The sequence below is a fragment of the Candoia aspera genome, chromosome 1 (assembly GCF_035149785.1).
Source record: "Candoia aspera isolate rCanAsp1 chromosome 1, rCanAsp1.hap2, whole genome shotgun sequence".
Lineage (NCBI taxonomy): Eukaryota > Metazoa > Chordata > Lepidosauria > Squamata > Boidae > Candoia > Candoia aspera.
Window position 1 is genome coordinate 173,156,707 of NC_086153.1, and position 22,309 is coordinate 173,179,015.

General features: G+C 42.9%; 1 protein-coding gene across 2 annotated transcripts in view; it reads left to right on the forward strand.

Annotated features, from left to right (window-relative positions):
- Positions 1-5,171: 5,171 nt before the first annotated feature.
- PLEKHM3 (pleckstrin homology domain containing M3) overlaps positions 5,172-22,309 on the forward strand; it is a 94,943-nt gene continuing 77,805 nt past the window's right edge. For both annotated transcript variants that reach the window (XM_063317934.1, XM_063317935.1), the window contains exon 1: positions 5,172-5,285. The gene's annotated coding sequence lies outside the window, so the exon portion shown is untranslated. The remainder of the gene's footprint in view (positions 5,286-22,309) is intronic.

Genomic DNA, 22,309 nt, shown 5'->3' on the forward strand with positions numbered 1-22,309 from the left:
GATGTGTTTTCCGGAAAAAAGGAAAACACCTGGAATCACCCCATCTGTCCTCCGGACGGCTGCTTGCAGCTAGAAGATCGCAAACAGCATTCGCGTTCGACTGGTAGGAGCTAGCCGAGAGGTGGACACACCACCATTTCCAAGCGGTGCTGTAGCCTTAAAGGGACACTAAGACCGGCCACCCCATTTCGAAATCACCCAATTTATATTTCTTTTAAGTACGCATATCCTAAGAGAGGCTTTCTACAGCAAGGAGAAGCAGCTTCTCTTATCATTATTTTTGGGATTAATTTTTTTAAAAATTCTTTTTAAGTTTTGGACTTTGTTTTCCATCTAAATATTAAGGAGGACTGAGAGTAAATAATGGTCTCCCTGTTATTATTTTTCTATTAAATTTGAAGATATTAGCATTTTCCTACATGTTGAATCGGCTGTTTTGAACTTTCAGTTTTCTGCTTCTATTTTCCCTGGGGAACTGTCTGCTTATCTCACTTTTGCTTGTGTAGAAACATTCCAGAGTTCTTTCCTATCTTTGACTTTCGCAGGTTAAGCTCCTGGGGGCGCCATAATCTACTACGTGAGACATGGAGGATTTTAAACAGACTTTCTCTAACTTCCACCAAGATTTTAAACAGATTCTTTCTGACTGCTACCAAGTTTTTATGCAAGGTGTTCAGGACATTGTGGAAAATACAAGGTCTACAATGCGTCATCTGGTTGGGGATGTCGTGGATGAAACTGAGGAATTTAACAATGACATTAATGTCTCTTCTAAGAGTGAGATCGGGACTTCTGTTGAAATGCTGGATGAAGATTGGATAGTCGAGTTGAAGAAATTAAAGGGAGAGATCGAGTTGCAAGCCATAAGTGAAATTGATCTTCTGATGGAACACCATGGAAAAGAAGGGGTTATTATGTATGGGAAGTCTCCTGAAGAGAAGTTGAAGTTTTTGAGGGAGGCAATTGGGCTGTTCAATTTTTTAAAGAAAAAAGCCACATACAGTCAAACGCGAATGCTGTTTGCCATGTTCTAACTGCAAGCAGCCATCCAGAGGACAGATGGGGTGATTCCAGGTGTCCTCCTTTTTCCGGAAAACACATCTGGGCTTCAGGAAAACCTGCCTGAGTCCGAAAAAACTGCCGCATTGTTAGTTCTGCCCGCTGAGCCTGCAGGCACAGCTGTTCAACCCGCAATGTCCCCACTGGAAGTCCAGTCATAATATAGCCTTTCAAAGCATCCGCCAGGGAAAAAGAGGAAAGGCAAGGTAACAACATTTTCCTGTTGATGGTATCAGTTGTGCAGTCTTAGCTGCAGAGATTTTCAAATAATAATATTTGTTCAAAGTGCTATCCATTTTCAGCAAGGAGCTATACTCAGTGATAATACCTGAGTGCGCAGACACTTAACTGTAATCTTTATGTGACCAGGAATTGTTCAGTCCATAACCTGCAAATGTTCACCAGAGGGGCAATGCCATAAAACAGGGCTCATCTGAGAAATCTAGCATTGTCTATTTTTCTTATCTTTGTTTTAACCCCAAGAAAATTTCCCTTTGAGGTACCACTACAATATATTTTGGGATTAGGCAGGTCAAAGGAGAACTGCTGGGACCCCCTCCCTCAACTTTATGAAAGATCTTCCAATGAAAACATTTAGACTTGGGTTTTCCCAAAGGTCATTATGCAGTATGGTAACTTATGGCTCTGCTGTCAGTTTTCATTAAGCCACTTCTTCTAACAGGGAGGGGAAAGAGTGGGGGAGTGAGTAAAGGAAAAAAAATGGGAACCATTAGTGGGCCCCTCCCCCCCAACCCTATTAGTGAGCTTTATTAAAGCAACAGAGACAAAGAACAGAGATGTCCTCATTAATGGAGAGCCTCTGATAATTACTCAGCTCTGCCGTTTCTTTGGAGGGCCTGAATGGCCTTTGAATAATGTTTCTCTTGCTGTGGTCACAAACAATGTCTTAGCAGACTGCTCTAAACGGTGCCAATCCCATTAGCAGAAGAACAGCAGTCCTCTTTCTGTAGAGGTGGATGTTCGTGGTGGCTCTGCAGTGGGAATGAACTATGCCCACTGCCTGAGCGCTTCTCTGAAGCAAAGAAGCTGTGCCAGGAAAGGCTTGTTGAAAAAAACAATCTCCTTGTTGAAAAGGACCTGAGCTAAGTGGCTTGGGAAAGACGTAGCCTGCTGGCATAAGGGCCCACAGATGGGAACATCTCATCCAAAAGAGAAATAAAACATAGTTTATACTGAGTGTTAAAGAAAAGCTAATGGATTGAGGGCTGAATTCCAGTGGGTGGTTTTCTTCTGCTTCGAAGGGCTAGTTCTATGTTGCTTTCCCCCCCCCACTCCATGGAAGTAATTCAGAATAATTCCTAGGGAGACTAGAAGCAAAAGATAAAACTAATGTCCAAAGAAATTTGATGTACAGTATGCAGAAAAAAAAACATAAAATGCTCCTGGCTCCTATTTACTGATCTTTCCAGCAAAAACCTACATGCATTTTTTTCTGAAAAAAAGAAAGAAAATATTTTTCATCTGCCATTTTTCAGTGGAATTATTTCATCATGAAATAATTCCACTGCAATCAATCTCTAATAAACCAGGAATTTGTCCTAAATTATATTTTGTTGTTTATTCATTTAGTCGCTTCCGACTCTTCGTGACTTCATGGACCAGCCCACGCCAGAGCTTCCTGTCGGTCGTCAACACCCCCAGCTCCCCCAGGGACGAGTCCGTCACCTCTAGAATATCATCCATCCACCTTGCCCTTGGTCGGCCCCTCTTCCTTTTGCCTTCCACTCTCCCTAGCATCAGCATCTTCTCCAGGGTGTCCTGTCTTCTCATTATGTGGCCAAAGTATTTCAGTTTTGCCTTTCTTAAATTATATAACCAGTGTATTTTTTTTCCCTGACCACAACATCTATCTGCAAAGGGTTTTGGATAGAAAAAGACAGGAAAGCAGTAGCTTTTTGTTCTTTGAGGCAATAACTCCTAATAGAGCCAGATTTTGGAGGGCTGAATCTGGTTCATAGGTTATAGGCTTACCATCCCAGTTGTAAGCAGTAAGGCTGCACTTACACTATTTACTTATAAAACATTTAAACTATCTTGGGTGCTCAACTATAGGTTAATACTATTCTAAATTTGATTGCGAATGTTGGCTGATAGCAGAGTGGGAAGTTCTAAACTCCAAGCTGAACATTCCAAACATTCTATTTGTAAAAGACCAGCAAGCAGTTGGGGGCATTATTTTTGCTTTTTTGATGGGAGAAAAAAAATCCCTCCATTGGGTTTATATTGGCAGGAAATATATTTAAATATATTTAAACTTGTTCACACAGCACCCAGGAATGTGGTAGAGCCACCACAGTGGTTATACTGAGTGTTACTGGTAGATGTAATTACCTCGGCTACGAATTTTATAAAATTTTTATGATGGATTTTTATATACTTTTGTATTTTTTTTTGTTTTAAACTATTGTATAGTATGGTTGTTTTATACTGTTTTAACTGTTTGTAAGCCACCCAGAGTCATATATATGAGATGGGCGGCAATATAAATTGGAATAATAAATAAAAATACAAAATACTAAGCTCTAATAATGGATTATGGCTTTGTATATTGTGCGAATCCAGAAACTATGGTTTAAAAAATAAACTGTGGTTAAGCAAAATACGGGTTCATGCAAAATGCATATCAGTTTTAGATAAGCTAGTTCAAGTATTTTTTTGCATGTAAGATAGTGGAGGATATGGCCCATTTTTTAGGCCTTCTGGGCATCAGAGGTTCTGACACAGAAAAATCAGCTTCATCTTTGGAATCTGATAACACAGATGAAGAAAACCTAAGGAATTTAAAGCTCCCATGACATTGTCCTAAGGGTAGAAGACCGTGGCTTTATCAGTTAGAGACAGAAAAATTATTCACATTTTAAAATCGTTTCATAGAAGAATTTATAAAAACTGAAGTTGGCAGTCAGCATCTGAAGAGGATTTTCCATTTCTTCACACTCTGCTCCAGTATGGCCATGGATCTAGCCTGTCTGCTACTAATGCCTTGCAGACTCTTTTTCTGTGAGAGGCTGTAGCAAATACATTTTGGCTCGAAGGATACCTGATCAAAATCGAATTCTATCTCTTCTGTTTCAAAGGATCATGCCAACAAATATACCCCAAAAATGGTATGTGACCACCTTTTTCCTTGCTCACCCCTCTGTACTGCATTTAACATAACAGCTGTGTGACAGGCACAAAATCATCAGATGAACTCTATCCTCAAAGAAAGTGATGAAAGCTTTATCAGTTGAAGTGATTCCTGTATATGTTCTGAACTGTCAGAGGTGGAAGAGTAGCACTAGGGAAGAAAAACAGAAGGAGAAAGAACCAGCACTCACACCTGAGTGGATACAGGTATAAGTCTTACATCAGCATCCATGCCTCTGAATGGCACCTTAAGGACTAGGATTTCCTCTATCCCAAATGTAACTGAAGCTTACAGTCACTGGCATGGCTCCAAAGCAACTATCTTGTAAAGAAAGTGTGTACCTGTATAGAACTTAAAATTCTACATTTCTCTGAGGATTTCATATCATTTATTACACCTGGACAACAACTGTGCCCTTTGGCTACAGCCACACCTTTAGGCCAATATAAAGTCAGGCACAGGAGAATTACTATAGCCCACCAACATCCCTGCTCTCCCTAATGTTCAGAGATATCAGTGCCACTCCGTATGTCTCCTCTTCTATCACACCGGTGACTATCTCTAGACGTTACTGTCGTTGCAAGACCATGGCTTGGTTAGGCCGCAAAAGACCTGACCCTACCGTCAAACAGCTGGGACGAGTTTTCTCTCTCTTTGCTCTCCTCTCACGGTCCCGCAGATTTTTGCAGCCCTCGTTATGTTTGCAGGAGGAGCCAACGTGCACGTATACGATTCCAACGGGTCTGAAAATACGACGGATGTGCGCGCTGCTTGCTCTCAAAAATCCGTCAAGCTGACACCTGTCAATCAGAGGGTCAGGCGTGGTGGGCTGTCCCCCACCGCCGCTTCCGCAGGGAGCGTGGGCGAGCGCCGCCGGAACCTTCTTCTTGGCTTCCGTTTCCCTGGCTGCCGCGGGGAGCTCTTTGAAGGGAGCACAGGGACCGAGGGTAAACAAGCAAGTCGAAGAGCGGTGAATAATCGTCGGCGTCTCTTGCCTGTCATTGAGCCAAGGCCAGAAATAAGATCGGGGGAGGAAATGCGCCACATTTTGCAGCGCGGACCTCTTAGGAGCCAGGTAAAGGTTCCTGTATTCATAGGCTCCTGCCTTGCGCCAAAGTGTATATGCTCTGGAGATGTATGTCTGAGAATATAACCGTGAGCATAAAATCCCCTTTGGTGCGTCCGAAGGGTCTAGAGTTGTGTCTCATTATCTGTATCATATGGGTATACTTTTTCCCAGTGACTGTCCTTGTTCTGGATGTCATAAAAAAATTATCTAGGCACGTCCGAATATGCCCTCTTTGTTTTTGATATACATAGGGCTCTGATAGCAAGCCAGTTTTTCGCCTTCGTGTACCGATGTGTGTTTTTTAATCTATGTTTTTCTGCTGCTGTAAATAGGGCAAGAATAGGTCGACTTGTTAAGGGTGTAGTTTCACCTAGGACAGTTGAACAAAAGAATCAAGACAATAATGGGAGAAGCACAAAACTAGTATCTGCTTTTATATTGAAATACATACAATTAATAATTTGCATAAACTACATTTTAAGTTCCCTTTACTAGCTGATTTTGTTGCTTTTGTGTATTCTTCTTTCTTCCACAATTTGCATCCAACAGTTCCTCCAAATAACCTAAGGTGGTGGACAAGATTTTAATATATATCTCCATCCCTTGTAAAGTAGATTAGCCTAGAAGATACTGATTAGGTCAGGACCATCCAGTAGGGTCTGGGTTGGAATGCTGGAATTTGAACCCAGGTCTTTCTAGTTGGTAGGTCAGTTCCATATTTAGCAGTACTGTTTAAGGTAACCATGGGTATAAACTCTTTCTTTGTTTGGGCTGGGGTAGAGAAATTTAAGTTGTGAGTCAGCTAGCACAATTGTACAATATTTTTATGGGCTAGTAACTCTTAAATATGTATTTACAAGAATATATTGTATGTAAGACCTGGCCTCCAACCTGCTGTCCAGTTCAGTATGAGGATGCAGATGGAGGCATATTCCAGGAAAATAAAAGTGAAGAACACAAAGATTCTGACTGTGTCTCTTGGTCTGCATGCAGCCCACTCTTACCAAACAAGAATTATTTCAGTTTTGCCTATCTAGCTTTAAAATTGATTTGGAAACTATTGTTCTAGATGCCTGTGTGCATGATTGTAAAATCTGAAATAATTAATAGTCGGAACTATATTACTATGAATTACTTGGAGATGAGGATTAAGCTGCATGAAACACAATGGCAGGATTCACACATGCTGTTAAGCCAGAGGGTAATTTGTGCAGTTTTGGGGTAGTAAGTTGTGTGAACCCCTCCATTGTGCTTTGTGTGATTTCTGGATTGGTATGATTTGTGAACACAGTTATTGTAATTTATTCAACAAAACTAGATTAAATAAGCTGAATAACATAATGTGAAATCAGTTATTAAGAATTAATTCTTTCTAATCTATACAGAGGAATGTCTTTATCAGCCGAAAGTCAGTGCTTTAACAACTTTTGTAATTACTTGGTCTGTTAGTTTCTGTTGCCACATGTATCTTTCACTCTACAGCTATTGTCCTTTCTTCCTGATTCAGTTACAGGAATCAACTGAGATGGTAGTTCACAGCTTTCTCATCCTCCCTCTGGCTTAATGACCTCATCTCTGGCAACATCTGTTACCATTATTATATGACTTGCTTTTATTTCTACTGAGTAGATGCAATGCTTCAGATTTTCCTCCATGAGAGAAAAACATGTGCACAGATATAAGGTTTTGTTTTACTGTTAGTTGTTAACTTCATTCAAGGGGATAATGTGCTAAGTGGCAAAAATAGAGCAGTTTACTTGGAATTGAAACATGCACCTTGCTAGGAAAAACCAAGAGTGATATTTTTGCATTCAAAAGTAAGTATAAGACCTGAGCATTCATGGGATTCATGACAAAGTGGGCTGAAGGCATCTGCTTGCTTTGGAGGGTTAGAGTTTTCTTCTACTCTATCACAGGTGGGACATTCTTTTTCAGCTCAAAGACAACAGTAAGTTTAGGCAATGTGTTGAAGACTGGACTGGACTGAAAAATGAGCAGTTCTAAAGTTCATTGCATTATTTCCTTGTCCTTCCCTCCCATCAGCTATATGATTCCTACCAAGGAGTCATGTAAAATATTAAATAAACATATCTACATAGTTTCTATCTAATAATTCTTTTAAAATTTAGTAAAGGTAAGATATATTTTCAGCATGGAGGGGAGGAATCAGGAGGATTATGATCTGAGAGGGAGATGGTAGGCAGAAAGGAGAAGGGACTTCTTCGTATGATAGCAGTTATTTCTTCTGTCCCTCCGCCCCAAACAGCAGGATTTTGGAGGGGTACAATCAATCCCTGTGGACTGAAGATGCTGATTTTGAATGCCAGACAGTATCAGCTCATTCAGATATAATCCAGGATGTGAAAAAGAATCTTGAGCTCTGGTTGGGTGAAGTAAGGAGTATAATCCTGATTGTGGAATTATTTTTTGTTTATTGAACCTAAAAATGCAAACAGAATTCTCGAAATTCCGAGGGCAGCCACTTGTCTGCTACCTTCCTTGAAGGGATAATAAAAGTAGCCAAGGAGCAATTGACAGGATGATTGGTTAACCAATCTTTATTAGAAAAGGTATTTCCATTCTGCATATAACATACAAATAGTTTTTTCCCTGTTGAAAAGCCATGCTTGTATGTATGTGTGTATTTATTTACCAGCCAAATTTGTATGGCCGCCCATCTCACCAAAAGCGACTCAGGGCAACATACAACAATCTGATAAAATGGCACATATACTGTATATCTCAATAGATTGTAAATTATGGAGCTATCTCTAATTTTTTTTTTAGCAAGGTCAGCATCTGATGGTGTTGCAATTCCAGGAATTTTTGGAAAAATGATTATTTGGATTGATTTCAATCAGGATTGAAGTCTTGAATCAGTTACAAGGTGGTCTTTTACTCGGGTTAATAATCTGAGTCAAAAAAATAGGTAGTGGTACTATAATGCATTCCTGTTCATTTTGTTGGAATTCTCAGTCTTTTTCAGTATTATTATGATATCCTCCTGGATTGTCTGCCAGGAAAGGTTCTAGTACACACTCTCTTACTGTATGTAGATCCCACAAGATAGAGCTAGGAGACACCTGTCCAATGTCATAATTATCCTGTGACATCCATCGATCCATTCTTTTTCCTGTTCTACTCAATATTTACATGAAAACACTGAGAGTGGTAATCAGTATCCTGATATGTCTCTGGAAATCTTGAACTGATATCTGAAAGCATTAATGATGGGGATAAGGCTAGTCAAGTGACCTTAAATTAATAAGATAGGTTGATTAAGATTTTCTTATTTATCCAACTGAATAGTTTGTACCCCTCTGAAGGAGATGGTATGCAACTTGAGGTGCTCCTAAACTCAGGGCATCTGTGGCTTAAGAAGCACGTCTCCTGCCCAATTCAAGGTGCTCTTCACAGTGTATAAAGCCTTCCTACTTTAGGACCAAGCTGTTTCCAGAACCACATATACCCAAACTTACACCACCCTGCATCCTTACTTAACCAGCAGTATACCTTTTATATGAATTTTATTAAGTTTCAGGCAAAGATAAAAGCTGCAGAAAAACAAAAAAACTACAAAGAAAAAAGAGAAAAAACTAAAAAAGTGTAGAAAGACAAGATAATTTTTTTTTTCAAAGTTACAAAAAGAGGTGACTTCCAACTTTTAACAGCAAGGCTATACAAAAATTTCCATAATCAATCCCTTCCGACTCTTCGTGACTTCATGGACCAGCCCACGCCAGAGCTTCCTGTCGGTCGTCAACACCCCCAGCTCCCCCAGGGACAAGTCCGTCACCTCTAGAATATCATCCATCCATCTTGCCTTTGGTCGGCCCCTCTTCCTTTTGCCTTCCACTCTCCCTAGCATCAGCATCTTCTCCAGGGTGTCCTGTCTTCTCATTATGTGGCCAAAGTATTTCAGTTTCGCTTTTAATATCATTCCCTCAAGTGAGCAGTCTGGCTTTATTTCCTGGAGGATGGACTGGTTTGATCTTCTTGCAGTCCAAGGCACTCTCAGAATTTTCCTCCAACACCACAGTTCAAAAGCATCGATCTTCCTTCTCTCAGCCTTCCTTATGGTCCAGCTCTCGCAGCCATATGTTACTACGGGGAACACCATTGCTTTAACTATGCGGGCCTTTGTTGTCAGTGTGATGTCTCTGCTCTTAACTATTTTATCGAGATTTGTCATTGCTCTTCTCCCAAGGATTAAGCGTCTTCTGATTTCCTGACTGCAGTCAGCATCTGCAGTAATCTTTGCACCTAGGAATACAAAGTCTTTCACGGCTTCTACATTTTCTCCCTCTATTTGCCAGTTATCAATCAAGCTGGTTGCCATAATCTTGGTTTTTTTCAGGTTTAGCTGCAAGCCAGCTTTTGCACTTTCTTCTTTCACCTTCATCATAAGGCTCCTCAGTTCCTCTTCACTTTCAGCCATCAAAGTGGTATCATCTGCATATCTGAGATTGTTAATGTTTCTTCCAGAGATTTTAACTCCAGCCTTGGATTCCTCAAGCCCAGCTTGTCGCATGATGTGTTCTGCATACAAGTTGAATAGGTAGGGTGAGAGTAGACAGCCCTGCCGTACTCCTTTCCCAATCTTAAACCAGTCCGTTGTTCCATGGTCTGTTCTTACTGTTGCTACTTGGTCATTATACAGATTCTTCAGGAGGCATACAAGATGACTTGGTGTCCCCATACCACTAAGAACTTGCCACAATTTGTTCTGGTCCACACAGTCAAAGGCTTTAGAATAGTCAATAAAACAGAAATAGATGTTTTTCTGAAACTCCCTGGCTTTTTCCATTATCCAGCGGATATTGGCAATTTGGTCTCTAGTTCCTCTGCCTTTTCTAAACCCAGCTTGTACATCTGGCAATTCTCGCTCCATGAACTGCTGAAGTCTACCTTGCAGGATCTTGAGCATTACCTTACTGGCATGTGAGATGAGTGCCACTGTTCGATAGTTTGAACATTCTTTAGTGTTTCCCTTTTTTGGTATGGGGATATAAGTTGATTTTTTCCAATCTGATGGCCATTCTTGTGTTTTCCAAATTTGCTGGCATATAGCATGCATTACCTTGACAGCATCATCTTGTAAGATTTTGAACAGTTCAGCTGGGATGCCATCATCTCCTGCTGCCTTGTTATTAGCAATGCTTCTTAAGGCCCACTCAACCTCACTCTTCAGGATGTCTGGCTCTAGCTCACTGACCACACCATCAAAGCTATCCCCGATGTTGTTATCCTTCCTATACAGGTCTTCTGTATATTCTTGCCACCTTTTCTTGATCTCTTCTTCTTCTGTTAGGTCCTTGCCATCTTTGTTTTTGATCATACCCATTTTGGCCTGGAATTTACCTCCGATGTTTCTAATTTTCTGGAAGAGGTCTCTTGTCCTTCCTATTCTATTGTCTTCTTCCACTTCCGCGCATTGCTTGTTTAAAAATAATTCCTTGTCTCTTCTGGCTAACCTGTGGAATTTTGCATTTAATTGGGCATATCTCCCCCTATCACTGTTGCCTTTTGCTTTCCTTCTTTCTTGGGCTACTTCTAGTGTCTCAGCAGACAGCCATTTTGCCTTCTTGGTTTTCTCTTTCTTTGGGATGTATTTTGTTGCCGCCTCCTGAACAATGTTGCAAACTTCTGTCCAGAGTTCTTCCGGGACCCTATCTACTAAGTCCAGTCCCTTAAATCTGTTCTTCACCTCCACTGCATATTCCTTAGGAATATTAGTGAGCTCATATCTAGCTGATCTGTGGGTCTTCCCTAATCTCTTTAGTCTGATCCTAAATTGTGCAAGAAGAAGTTCGTGATCTGAACTACAGTCAGCTCCAGGTCTTGTTTTTACCGACTGTACAGATGTCCGTCACCTTTGGCTCCAAAGGATGTAGTCAATCTGATTTCGGCGTTGTCCATCTGGTGAAGTCCATGTATAAAGCCGTCTCTTAGGTTGTTGAAGAGAGTGTTTGTTATGCAGAGTGAGTTGTCTTGGCAAAATTCTATCAGCCTATGTCCTGCTTCGTTTTGTTCTCCCAGGCCATACTTACCTGTAATTCCAGGTGTCATTTGACTGCCCACCTTAGCATTCCAGTCTCCTGTGATGAAAATAACATCTCTTTTAGGCGTGTTGTCCAGTAGGTGCTGCAGATCCTCATAGAACCGCTCTACTTCAGCTTCTTCAGCATCTGTGGTTGGGCCGTATATTTGGATCACTGTGATGTTAGATGGCTTGCCTTGAATTCGAATTGAGATCATTCTATCGTTTTTTGTATTGTATCCAAGTACTGCTTTAGCCACTTGACTATTAATTATGAAGGCTACTCCATTTCTTCTGTGGTCCTCTTGTCCACAGTAGTAGATCTGGTGGTCATTTGATGTGAAGTGGCCCATTCCAGTCCATTTCAGTTCACTGACGCCCAAAATGTCTATCTGTAATCTTGACATCTCACCAATAACCACATCCAATTTGCCCTGGCTCATAGATCTTACATTCCAGGTTCCAATGGTGTGTTGATCCTTAGAACATCGCATTCGCCGTTCACCACCAGCACCGTCGGCCGCTAGCCGTCCTTTCGGCTTTGAGCTAGCTGCGTCATCACGTCTGGGGCTAGTTGAACTCATCCTCTGTTCCTCCCCAGTAGCATTTTGACCATCTTCCGACCTGGGGGTCTCATCTTCCGATGGTATACCGACATATCTCTGGTTGTACTGATCCATTTAGTTTTCATGGCAAGAATACTGGGGTGGGTTGCCATTACCTTCCCCAGGGATCGCATTTAGTCTGACCTCTCTGTCATGACCTTCCCGTCTTGGGTGGCCCTTCACGGTTTAGCTCATGGCATCATTGAGGTGCTCAAGCTCCAGCACCACGACAAGGTAACGATCCTTTGCTGAAGAATCAATCCCTTACTCTATATTAAACCAAAATTGCATTATTTCTATAAATCATTCCATTAGCACATTGTAAAAATCACTAAATACAGTTATTCACTCCCCTTATATTAAAAAAATTATATAAACGTAATCAACTCCCCACCAAAGATAAAATTTATTTAATTATTTCCATCCTACTACTATTCCATACATTTCTGTCTGCTATAATAAAGATCAAACTAAAAAGCACATAAATTGTCTGCCATTATACTTAGTAATACAACAGTTTTAATTATCTTAATCTTAATAAACCCCAAACCCTCCAAGTAGATATTTTTATACCTTAATAATCTTAATCCAAATTATTAAAGATAAATGAAATCAGACAAGCCTTAAAAAACATCCAGAAAAATATTATTTAACCCTTATCCCACTTCAAAATAAACCAGAGCATTTACAAATCCCCGCAATGTACACAGAGCTTTTTTCTTTAAAAGATCAAACAGCCCAACTGCCCCTCTCAAAAACTCCGATTTCTCTTCAGAAAGCCTCCCATACATAATAACCCCTTCTTTTTCCTGGCATTCTACCAGAAGATCAATTTCACTTGTGGCTTGCAACTCGCTCTCTCCCTTAAATTACTCCAACTCGACTATCCGATCTTCATCCAGCATTTCAATAGAATTCCCAATCTCACTCTTAGAAGAGACATTTCTGTCATTGTTAAATTCCTCAGTTTCATCCACGACATCCCCAACCAGATGATGCATTGTAGACCTCGTATTTTCCACAATGTCCTGAACACCTTGCATAAAAACTTGGTAGCAGTCAGAAAGAATCTGTTTAAAATCTTGGTGGAAGTCAGAGGAAGTCTGTTTAAAATCCTCCATGTCTCAAGCAGTAGATTATGGCGCCCCCTAGGAGCTTAACCAGCAAAAGTCGAAGATATGAAAGAATTCTGGAATGTTTCTACACAAGCAAAAGTGAGATAAGCAGACAGTTCCCCAGGGAAAATAGAAGCAGAAAACTGAAAGTTCAAAACAGCTGATTCAACATGTAGGAAAATGCTAATATCTTCAAATTTAATAGAAAAATAATAACAGGGAGACCATTATTTACTCTCAGTCCTCCTTAATATTTAGATGGAAAACAAAGTCCAAAACTTAAAAAGAATTTTTAAAAAAATTAATCCCAAAAATAATGATAAGCACCAAGAGAGCCCGCTTCTCCTTGCTGTAGAAAGCCTCTCTTAGGGTACATGTACTTAAAAAAGAAATATAAATTGGGTGATTTCGAAATGGGGTGGCCGGTCTTAGTGTCCCTTTAAGGCTACAGTGTGGCGTAGAAAATGATGACGTCCCAGCCTCCCAGCTAGCTCCTACCAGTCGAACGCAAATGCTGTTTGCAATCTTCTGGCTGCAAGCAGCTGTCTGGAGGGCAGATGGGGTGATTCCAGGTGTTTTCCTTTTTTTGGAAAACACATCTGGGCTTCAGGAAAAACCTGCCTGAGCCCAAAAAAACTGCCGCATTGTCAGTTCTGCCCGCTGAGCCTGCAGGCACAGCCTTTCAGTCCACCATGTCCCACCGGAAGTCTCCGGCAGTGTACCTTTCACCATTTGACTTTGTGATTAGTTCTGCTTTCTCCATGACAGGGCTCATTTTTTGGAGCAAACTGCTGATTACAGTTTAGGAGGGAGCTCAAAGCATATCTTATTTTTAACCTAGGCTTTTTAATTATTTTAATTGTTTAACAGTATTATATCTGAGTTTTAAAATATATTGTTCTAACAGTGTTTTTAGGTTGGTTTTGTCATATTTCTGTTTTTTAATTGTATTTCTGTAAGTTGCCTGAACTGTTAGAGGAGTATACTCTACAAATATTCCAAATATTAAGTAATGTTTTATTTGTTTATGTACTCTTAGTTCATGGAATGAACACTGTTGATAGCATGAGCTGGCTGGAAATGTGTGCAGTAAGAGGGGAAAGCCTTTAAAGTGAAAGTTTGGTGGTCTCAAATTTTTCTCGCAGAAGCCCTCTGGGTCTATAAACCCTAATTCCATCTTCTCCATGGTAGTTCCCACTGCCATTCTCTGTTCTAGGAAATACCTTGCCTGCTCCTACAACCTGTGTCACTTTCTGGCATTCTAAAAAGGAGAAAAGGAGAGAAATAATTGAATTCTAGATCATCACCTGATGACCCTGTAGCACTGAGGAGTGCAGCAAGAGAAATCAGCCCTTCTTCCCATCCACCCCTACCTACCTGCTTTTGGAAGACAGACAGTTTCACAAACGATAGATAAAATCATTTTTTTTTTTAAAGGAAGAGAAATAATATAAATATATATTTTTGCCTTTATATAATCAGAAGCAAACATTCAGTAGCAAAGGAGGTAAAAAGATGGATTTGTTCAGATTGTAGAGACATGGGATATCTCAAAACAAACAAAGGAGTGCATAAGGCTCTGGGCAGACCATAAGATGATGCTAGTCTACTCTTAATTTAGAGGCAACTCTGCTGCATAGACATTCAGAGTTGCATAAAACACGGCATTATTGAACTTATACGGAGGACATAAATGCTAAAGATAAAATACTAGATTTTAAACACATACTGTTGGAATAAAAAAATGTTACACAATATTTCTAGCTAAAGTTTTTAAATCTGTCCTTTCAAAGATAGCATTTCCCCAAAACAGATGTCTTTCTGTCTCAATTCTTCCAGGACTTTCCCTGCAGATCTCTAAAGATTCCAATTAGTTATTTTTAAAGCTGTTGGAGAGGTAGAACAAACCCTGTTTCTTTTCTCACCTCAGTCTAAAGAGATAAAGTTTTCCCCTCCAACAGAAAGGGAGGCTGTCTCCCTGTGTATGTGATCCAAAGCCATGCCTCAGTCACCTTGATGGTATATTACAACTCCAGTGCAGTTGGCTGTCAGTGAATGTGGAGTGGCCTTGCCTGACCTTCACAACAGCAGGCTCGTAGTTAGAGTACAGGTCAAAATCCTTGTCATGCTCTTGGAATTGTTCACTAAATTCCTCTCCAAAAGCCAAATTATTTCCTTTGAACTTAATCACAAATCGAGTGATTCACACAGATTTCTTGGCAAAACAAGTTTAGTTCCTCAGAGGAGCAATAGTGCAAATCCATAGAGATGCTGTCATGATCGCCGTTGCGATGTTTGCGACATCGTAACGGCCTGCATGACAAAGCGCGGATGCGTGTCAATGACTGGAGAGGTGTGGGCGATAAACCGGACAAAGAAGGTAATGGGTTTGGGAGATCTATTGAACAATAAGGTCTCATTGCCCGGTAATCGACCATTGACACCATTGTTAAAGAAATGATCAGGGCGAGGTTCGGAAGGGTGCGTCCGGGCTTTCGAGGAATATCGAGGTCTAATCGCCCAGTAATGGACCATTACCTCGCAGGAAGATAACCAGGGCGATGCCCGGGGCGAAGGGGGCTGGACGACCTCTCACCTATCAAGTCTTGATGACCTGTCACTCCGTGGAACTCGTGGGGCACACCCGGGGAGTGGGGGGGTGGAGCACTCTTTGGCGCGAGACTATTTAATTCAACTTTTGGCGCGCTTCCCTCACTCTCAGCTTTTTACTGGTGTGCATTCTATTCTAAATAAAATCCAGAGCTTAAACTTGATTTAGAGTCTGAGTCTTTTATTTAGTCTTAGGCATTCCTTACAGATGCTTCATAACTAAGCTGCTGCCATGAAGCTCTCTGTTCCCGAACTACTGATGCTTCTTATTGGCCTCCTGATACCAACATGGAGTTCAGCTCTTTCCCCTTAGGGTTGCCTCTTTCTGCTTCTCTGCTTTTTCCATATTTCCCATAGATCTGTCCCTGATAACACACTGAGCTGTTGACCGTTTTTATTTGAATATCCCATCAAACCAGCTCTCATCTGATTAATGGCCCAACTTCCATGAATTAACTGGTTCTTAGCATGGATGTTTCATTGGTCGCTTAGTTGGCTTATGGGTTTGTTTTCTGGGACATAAAAGATCATACTTTTAATGTTTTTATTAATTTTTTATTTTAAATTAAATAGTAACAGAAAAAGAAAAAAGAACAAAACAAAAAATTACAATGCAAATACATACATTCTCAAGAAAAAAACGCATAAAAAGTGCTTTAAAGAAGTGAAAAAAGTATACTATATTGTTATAACAGTTAACGGTTACAGTTCTATACATACTTATCTAACTTAAGTATTATTTAATATGTTTATTTCTAGTACAGGTGGGAGTAAGGTGGGACAGAAAATAAACAAACAAACGTTGTAGCTGTGAATATTGCAATATATTTTTAATGTTACGAGTTTCTATTCAAGAGGAGTGCAGGATCCTGCATTTAGTAAATCTTGCCCTTAATATAGTCTTTCTTCATTTGTTTGACTTTGTTTCTATTACAGTTTTTTTTCAAATTATATTAAATATAATCTTTAATGATACAATAAACATCTAAGATCATCAGAAGGCAACAGTGCTCTTAGCCTGCAGATTCCTAAGGATCTGTTCGTAGAAACTAACATTCTATTAAATGCAGCAGGTACAGGTAGATTTGCCCATAATGGATATTGGCATGGAAGCAAATAGATTTCATGGGAGCCTTATTTCAAATGGTAGTGGTGCAGTGACAGAAATTCAGCAGGAAAACAACAAACATGAAATGCCAAATGGAGGAGAGCCAAGGAAGACAACAGCACTCGCTCAACCTCAAATCCTAAAATTGCATGGGGCATTCCAGAAATTGGGAATGGTGGGTTTGTACTTTGTACTTGTTCTGCCACAGAACTTTTGTATACCAGCATTGCAACAGATTGATAGTGTTGCTCAATATCAATAGCAACTTGGTTGCCTAGTCTTGATCCTGAATAGTTTTCTTTGTTTAGCCAGGAAATTAGATATGGGAGGAATACACAAATTGTGGCTTGCTTAGCCAAAGAAGGCAAGCTGTTTTTCATGTGTTTGTCAACTTCCTTGCTTTTACTATTTTAGCAAGGGTACTATATTGTTCCCATGTCATCTGTGTAGCAAGTAATTTATGCTTTGTTTGCCAAGTCCTGGTAAATGCCTAAAGCAAGATAATTGATAATGAGAGTGCAACTTTATTAGAGATCTGTAGAGGCCTTCAGTGACATCAACTGTGAATCACCTAAGTGGGGTAGGCTTCAGGAGCACAGGGTTAAAGTGGCTCCAGTTGTTTCTGGAGGGGTGTATTCAGGAAAGTAGTGTTGGAGGATTCCTGTTTCCCCCCATGACTTTCACCAAGAAGCTATTGGGAAAGTCCTCCAGACGTTTTGTATGAAACCTTGTCAATATTTGGAGGGAATTGTATAATTAGAAAGGCATTTAGGCAATTGTGTCCAATTTCCTGCTCAGTAAAGGAATCCCAAATTAAGCATCCCTGTCAGATGTATATCTAGCCTGTACCTGACAATAAATTGTGAAGGGGAATTCACCACCTTCTTTTGTAATTGGTTCCATAGTCAAACTTCTTTTACTATTGGAAGTTGTTCCTAGCATTCAGTCAGAATCTGCCCTTTTGTAAATTAATATCATTATTCCATGTCTTTCCTTGCTGGTTCTGATAGGGTGAGTGGAAATTACTGGAGACATATGTTCCTGCAGGTATCCTGGCGCAATGCCCATAGGACTTTATAGGTGACAACCAGCACCTTGAATTGTACCTGAAAGCCCACTGGGAGTCAGTGCAGTTTGCAGAGCAGAGATGTCACATGGGCTTATCATGAGGTACCCAAAACTGCCCGCACCACTGCATTCTGGACCAGCTGCAGCTTCCAAATGTAAGGGCAGCCTCATTAGTGTGTGTTACAGTAATCTAGCCATAACGTAATGGTGTTAATAATTCCCATGTTTTGAAAACTATAGAAAACTAGGGCAGAAGGTAGCTGCCTTTGTGGATTAGGCAATTAGAAGGTATGACACCTATTCTATATTTTATTTATTTATTTATTTATTTTATACATTTATTCACCGCCCATCTCTCCCCTAACGGGGGGACTCTGGGCGGCTTACAATAAAACAGGATTAAAATTCAAAACCATTACAATACAAAATGCAGTAAAAATACAAATATAATAAAATCTACATGGCAAAAAGATCTTAATCAGTCCTTGAGTGTAATAGGCCCCTCAAAATCACTTTACGGCGCTAGCCATCCCCAGGTGTAATTATTCCCCCTCCCATTCCAAGCCTGCAGACAAAACCAGGTCGTTAATCTTTTGCGAAAGTCCAAGAGCAAGGGGGCTTGTCTCACCTCTGGGGGAAGGATGTTCCAAAGGGTGGGGGCTACAGCAGAGAAGGCATGCTTCTGAGACCCCGCTAGATGGAATTCTTTTATAGATGGGGTGCGTAACATCCCCTCCCTGCATGACCGGATGGGGCGGGTCGATGTAATAGGGATGAGATGGTCCCTCAGATATCCTGGTCCCATGCCATGTAGGGCTTTAAAAGTGATGACCAGCACCTTGAATTGGACCTGGAAGCAAACTGGGACCCAGTGCAGCTCACGCAACAAAGGTGTTACGTGTGCAAATCTTGGGACACCCAAGATTGTCCGCGCGGCCGCATTCTGGACCAGCTGTAGCTTCTGGATATTCTTCAAGGGTAGCCCCATGTAGAGTGCATTACAGTAATCTATATGGGAGATGACCAGGGCATGAGTGACCCTTCGGAGGGCCTCTCGGTCCAGGAAAGGGTGTAACTGGTGCACAACATGAAGTTGCGCAAAGGCCCTCCTGGCCACAACTGCCACCTGCTCTTTAAGCAGGAGTCGTGAGTCCCAGAGGACCCCCAAGTTACGCACCGGGTCTGTCTGGGGCAGTGCAACCCCATCCAGAACCAGAGATGACAAGTTCCTGGCACGCAAGGTACTGTTAATCCACAGCCACTCCATCTTAGTAGGGTTCAGTCGAAGCCTGTTGTTCCCCATCCAGGCCCATACAGCCCCCAGACACTCGGAAAGGGTGGTCACGGCATCACTTACTTCACCTGGGATGGAGATAAACAATTGAGTATCATCAGCATACTGATGATATCTCATCCCATGGTGACGGATGATCTCGCCCAGCAGTTTCATGTAGATGTTAAAAAGGAGAGGGGAGAGTACTGATCCTTGTGGCACCCCACAAGGAAGGGGCTGTGGGGCCGATCTCTCCTCCCCTATCAACACTGATTGGGATGGGCCCTGGAGGAAGGAGGTGAACCAGCGCAAGACTACGCCGCCCACCCCCATCTCCCTGACCCGACCCAAAAGGATACCATGGTTGATGGTATCGAAAGCCGCTGAGAGGTCAAGAAGAGCTAGGATGGATGCACTCCCTCCCTCCTGCTCCTGCCAGAGATCATCCATAAGTGCAACCAATGCTGTTTCTGTCCCATATCCGGGCCTGAAACCTGACTGAAAGGGGTCTAGATAATCTGTTTCATCCAGGATCCTCTGGAACTGCAACGCCACCACTTCCTCAACCACTTTCCCCAAAAAGGGGAGGTGGAAGACTAGGCGAAAGTTGTCCAGTACGCTGGGATCCAGCAATAGTTTCTTGAGGAGGGGGCACACCAGCGCCTCTTTGAAGGCTGCCAGAAATACCCCCTCTCTCAAGGATGCATTTACCATTGCCTGGACCCAACCACATGTCCCCTCCGGAGCTGCCTTCACCAGCCAGGGGGGGCATGGATCTAATTGGCAAGTGGTGGTGTTTACAGTCTGGAGGATCCTGTCCACTTCCTCAGGCTCAACAGGATCAAACTGTTCCCAGATAACAGAGTAAGAAGATTCCCTAGTATCTCCCCAGAAACTGCCTCACGCTCAGAGTCCAACTTGGAGCAAATCTGAGCGATTTTATCCTGCAGATGCCCAGAAAACTCCTCAGCTTGGCCCTGTAGATGGATCTGTAGGTCCCCTTTCCCCAAGAGGGATCGAGTAATCTTAAACAGGGATGCCCGGTGGCATTCTGCAGATGCAATAAGAGCAGAGAAATACTGACATTTCACCGCTCTTACCACCATAAGTTAGGCCTTAATAGCAGCTCTAGCTTGTGTTTGGTCAGATTCGGTCTTTGTCTTCCTCCAGCAGTGCTCTAGGCGTCTCTTAATCCTCTTCAGAACCCTCAGCTCCTCCGTAAACCACAGGGAGTGTCGGGTTCGATGGGATACGAGAGCCACATAGGTGCTATCCTGTCCAAGGCCCCAGTCGCTTCCCTATTCCAGGCGGCAGCCAGGGCCTCTGCTGGACCACGCAGCAGATCCTCGGGTATAACCCCCAGCTCCCTCTGAAACCCTGCTGGGTCCATTAGTCACCGGGGCCGGACCAATTGAATAGGTCCTGCCTCCCTGCAGAGGGAGGCGGCATAGGAGAATCTCAGGCACACCAGGGCATGATCTGACCATGACAAAGGGGAGAGATGTACTTCTTCCCTCAGATCACATTGCCATTGCTCCGACAAGAAAACTAAGTCCGGGGTGAGGCCACTGTCCCGAGTTGGGTCTCGAATAATCTGAATCAGGTCCATGGCCGCCGTGGTGGTCATGAACTCCCGAGCTGTCTCCGAGGCACACCCCAGGGAGGGCAGGTTGAAATCCCCCAGAACCATAAGTCTGGGGAACTCCACCACCATCCCTGAGATGGCCTCCAGCAGCTCAGGCAGGGAGGTTGCTACGCAGCAAGGAGGCTGGTACACTAGCAACACCCTCAACTGTTCCCAAGAACCCAACTTGAAAAACAGGGTCTCACACCCGGTCACTTGTGGAGCATGCCCCCTGAAGGCCACAAGAGATTCCCGGATGACAACAGCCACCCCCCCTCCCCTGCCCTGAGATCTTGGCTGGTGGCATACTCGAAACCCGGCCGGGCACATCTCTGAAAGAGGAACACCTCCTTCCCGGCCCAGCCAGGTTTCAGTAATGCACGCCAGGTCAGCCCCCTCATCCATGATCAAATCGCAAATGAGGGAGGCCTTGTTAACAGATCTGGCATTACAAAGCAGCCACAGATCAGGGCCTCCATGGGTCTGCTGACCAGGGTCTGGGTTTGAGCATGGAGGGCCAGAACACGCCACCGGTAGTAAACACCGGGGGCATCTTCCCCGTAGATGGCCCGCCCTTTTGCTCCCGTCATAACATCCCTGACTCGTCACCACCTCGATCCTCTGTCCCACCCTGCAATCCCCAGAGTCTTGCAATCCATTAGCCCCCAATCCTGGACTCCAAAGACACCTGGTTAAAAATAGAGATTCCTCCATCCAAGCACACAATCACTCACACCCTCATACGCTCACTCAATCACAGTGCGATGGCGGGCCCTTCAAGCACATCAGCTCACGCTCTCGGCATTATCAGGGCCTCACCATCACCTACCCACTCATTCACTGTGCCCCCCCTTGGCTTCTCTCACTGGTCAGGAGGGGGCCCACCACCACTACTCCTCGCCCTTGTCTCTCACTCAGGAGGCGAGTATTTCCATACAATCCTTTCCAATCATTAACCCGTACTCCCTCTCCCGCCTCTCACATGTGGGAGGGAGTACCCCATTCAACTTGGAGGAATCTCCACAAGGCTGACAAGGCTACTGATGACTAAAAGAATGGTGGGTGATCGAAGATAAATCCTGAGGTCTCAGCTCTTAAAGTAAAATTTGCACCCGCGGACCAGTTCTTATACAGGTCGCTGGACACCCACTTAGTCCAATTATCCAGGGGCTGCCCTGGTGTCGCTGTTCCCCAGGCCTGCTATGCCGTCAATGTTCACACTGGTTTAGCTGGACTGATGCCCTCCACGTTATCTGGGGAGCCCTGGCCAAGGCCCCGGGAGCAGTTTGGGCCATGGCCCTGATGGCAACCCTAGACATTGTTGCAAGCAGTCTGTCGCCCATGCTCGATGTCTCCCCAAGGCTCATTTGCGGCCACGTGGCTCCTTCCATCAGTGACTCACCCAAACTCCCATGGCTGAAAATGCCCCGTTGCCTGGGTCTGCAGTGCTGCCGGTATTCGCCGGCGTCCACCGCTCCCCACAATTGCCACCCCCCCAACTCATTCAGGGGGCTCCAGCACACTTCCCACCCGTAGCTCCAGCCGCAGCTCCAACACCCACACGAGGCCCATTGCGCCGCCGATATC